The sequence below is a fragment of the Euleptes europaea genome, chromosome 13 (genome assembly GCF_029931775.1).
Source record: "Euleptes europaea isolate rEulEur1 chromosome 13, rEulEur1.hap1, whole genome shotgun sequence".
Taxonomy (NCBI): domain Eukaryota; kingdom Metazoa; phylum Chordata; class Lepidosauria; order Squamata; family Sphaerodactylidae; genus Euleptes; species Euleptes europaea.
Window position 1 is genome coordinate 60,125,353 of NC_079324.1, and position 3,995 is coordinate 60,129,347.

The following is a 3,995-nucleotide window of genomic DNA, read 5'->3' on the forward strand; positions in this document are numbered from 1 at the left end:
CCCAGATGCCCAATCTGCCATGGAAGCTAGCTGGATAACTTTGGACCAATCACACATTCTCAGCCTAATCTACCTCACAGGGTTGTTGTGAATGTGAAATTGAGGAGAGGAGAATGAGCTGAGCTGCTTGCAGTCCCCATTGGGAGTATATATGCAGTAAAATAAATAAACAATGGAGGAGGGAAGGTTGGGTGTTCATGCAGAGAATGTCAGATCCCTTTTGGCATGCACAGGTGCCAAATATGGTATCTGGATCTCTGCTTGCTTGTATAGAAGGTGATGATGAAGAAGAAGAGTTGGTTTTTATATGCCGACTTTCTCTACCACTTAAGGAAAACTCAAACCAGCTTACAATCTCCTTCCCTTCCCCTCCCCACAACAGGCATCCTGTGAGGTAGGTGGGGCTGAGAGAATGCAGAGAAAATTGTGACTAACCCAAGGTCATCCAGCTGGCTTCATGTGGAAGAGTGGGGAAGCCAACCCAGTTCGCCAGATTAGCCTCCACCGCTCATGTGGAGGAGTGGGGAATCAAACCTGGTTCTCCAGATCAGACTCCACTGCTCCAAACCACGGCTCTTAATCACTACACCACACTGGGAGGCACTTGGCACATTCATAGTTCTATTGATAATAGCTAATAATAGAGGAATTGTGTCTCCTTGTGGTCCAATAGTTAGAATGCTGGTCTTGGAAAAACTTGCTTCAGGCCACCCAATAAGCACAGACATGACACAAGGGGGGTTGCATTCAAAGTCCTGCATCTCAGTTCTCCATCTGTAAAAAGGGAATAATAATCTCTAGGCCACACAAAGTTACTGCAAAGATTCTTTAAGACAGTATGTTTTGAATAGTGTCATGACCCCCACCCCCAAGTGGCTGAAATAAGCTGTGCTACATATACAATGAACACCCTGCTCCCCATTTCATGACATCCCCATAACAACTGCTGGCATTTTTGAGCTGAGGTGATTTCACTGCACTGTTTTGAACGATATGTGATTACTGGTTTGGTTTTATTGGTTACTTTTTGTTAAAACGGCTTTGGATATCATGTGCAATGTACAAGCCTAGCAGGGAAATAAATAAATGTATCGTCCTGTAATGTGCAAAGGAATCTACCTGTGAAAAGTTAAATGAATAAAACTGCGCAAATCACATTGAAGCTGGGTGGACTCCAGGGATTTATTTTCTTAAATCTTAAAGCGAGATGGATGGGGGTCAAAAGGAAACACCCTGGTCTATGTTGTGTTGCTTGCTCAACCGTGTAATTCAGTGATTGCAGATTGGCTCTTGGCTGTAGGCAGGGGAAGTTGGTTCATTGAATTTCCCAAAACAGATTGGTTTATGGCACGCACAGGCTGTTTTCGGAAGGGATGCTCAATTCGCTTTGCATTCGTCCACATCCCCAAAAGCTACAGTGACTAGAAAGGCCACTCTATGGAACAACAGCTTCCTTCTTCTGTGGTGCTCAATTACTCGAGAGCGCATGGCTGAAGCTACCAAGGAATTACTTGAGTCAATAAGATCAGCAAGTGGTTTAAAGCAGTGATTCTTGAATGGGGGGTGGGGGGGAGCCAGTTATGCTGAATCTGGCCATCAGTCCATCAAGGTCAGTATTGTCTACTCAGACTGGCAGCAGCTTTCCAGGGTCCCAGGCAGGTCTTTCACCTGCTGCCTGGTCCTTCTTACTGGAGATGCTGGGGACTGAACCTTCTGCACCCAAAAGTAACCTGAACACATGAAGCTGCCTTATTGTGAATCAGACCATCAGTGCATCAGTGCCAGTATAAGACTGGCCATGGCTCTCTAAGGTCTCTGATGGAGGTCTTTCACATCACGTTGAGCCCCATTCTTTAGACTGAAGATGCTGGGGATTGAACCTGGGATCTTCTGCATGCCAGGCAGATGCTCTATCATTGAGCCTTAGCACCTCCCCATCATCATAATAATCAATAATAATGTCCTACTTTGAGAAGACCATAAGAAAGGCCAAGCTGGATCAGAACAAGGCCCATCCAGCAGTCTGTTCACACAGTGGCCAACCAGGTGCCTCTAGGAAGCCCACAAACAGGACGACTGCAGCAGCACCATCCTGCCTGTGCTCCACAGCACCTAATAGAACAGGAATGCTCCTCTGATGCTGGAGGAGCCGTGGCTCAGTGGTAGGGCATCTGCTCGGCATGCAGAAAGTCCCAGGTTCAATCCCCGGCATCTCCAGTTAAAGGGACTAGGCAAGTAGGTGATGTGAAAGACCTGAGACCCGGGAGAGCCATTGCCGGTCTGAGTAGACAATACTGACTTTGATGGACCAAGGGTCTGATCCAGTATAAGGCAGCTTCATGTGTTAATGTGAGGGAATAGGTATGCATCATAAGAAAAGCCCTGCCAGATCAGACCAAGGCCCATCAATTCCTGCAGTCTGTTCACACAGTGGCCAACCAGGTGCCTCCAGGAAGCCCTCAAACAAGACCACTGCAGCAGCATTATTATTAAAACGAATGACAAATCAGCCCATTGGGTTGTGCAGCCTCTCCCATTGCTTCCAATGGGCTGACTTGTCATTCGTTTTCGTACATCCCGCATTCTCCTGCCTGCGTTCCACAGCACCCAATCTAATCGGCCTGCTCCTCTGATCCTGGAGAGAATAGGTTTGCATCGTGCCTACTATCCATTTGTGACTAGTAGCCCCGAATAGCGCCCCTCTCCTCCATGAACGCGTCCCCTCCCCTCTTCAAGCCCTTCTTCAAGCCCTGGCTGGGCCAGCAGCAGGAGCGGCGGACGTGCGTCCCGCATTTCCCCCTCCTCTTCCCTTCCCAGCCCCCCCCCGCCCTTTGCATCGCGCCCAGCTCCAGTTGCAGCTGGGGAGGCGCCGAGAGAGAGAGAGAGAGAGAGAGAGAGAGAGAGACGGAGCGCGTCGGGTTGGGCACCGGCGGGGCGGGTCCGGCCGCGCTGCCTGGGCGCCGTGCCGCTTCTCCTCCTCCTGCCGGAGATGCCAGCCGGGACGCCCGGAGGCGTCCGCCGCCGCTGATCGTCGGGTGGCCAAGGCCCCTCTCCGCCCCGTGCGGGAGGTTTCGGGGGCGGGCCTTCGGCGCCGTAGAGTCCGATGGCCGAGGCGGCCGTTTCCTCCGGGTGAGCTGATCCCCGCCGGCTGGAGTTCCGTTGGAATAGCGGGAGACCTCCAGCCAGCCCCCGGAGGTTGGCGACCCTACCTCCAGGGGGACTGACCTCCATCGGCTGGAGTTCCGTTGTGATAGCGGGAGATCTCCAGCCGCCACCGGGAGGTTGGCGACCCTACCTCCAGGGGGACTGACCTCCATCGGCTGGAGGCCAGCCGTAACAGCGGGAGATCCCAAGCCGCCACCGGGAGGTTGGCGACCCCACCTCCAGGGGGACTGACCTCCATCGGCTGGAGTTCCGTTGCGATAGCGGGAGATCTCCAGCCGCCACCGGGAGGTTGGCGACCCTACCTCCAGGGGGACTGACCTCCATCGGCTGGAGGCCAGCCGTAACAGCGGGAGATCCCAAGCCGCCACCGGGAGGTTGGCGACCCCACCTCCAGGGGGACTGACCTCCATCGGCTGGAGGCCAGCCGTAACAGCGGGAGATCTGCAGCCGCCACCGGGAGGTTGGCGACCCCACCTCCAGGGGGACTGACCTCCATCGGCTGGAGTTCAGTTGTAATAGCCGGAGATCTCCAGCCGCCACCGGGAGGTTGGCGACCCTACCTCCAGGGGGACTGACCTCCATCGGCTGGAGACCAGCCGGAATAGCGGGAGATCTCCAGCCTCCACCGGGACGTTGGCAAGCCCAGCTGACCCTTCGGGGGGGCCGGGGCGTGGGCGGCGCCGTCGGGGGTCCTTGGGCCCAGGGCGGCTGCGGGGTCTCCCCGGCGGGCGAGGGGGCCGGGCAGGCCGGGGCGGCTGGCTGGGCGGCCGCCTATGCGGGACTCCTCCTGGGCCAGAGCCGGGCAGGCGTCGGGGCGCGCCATGGACGGC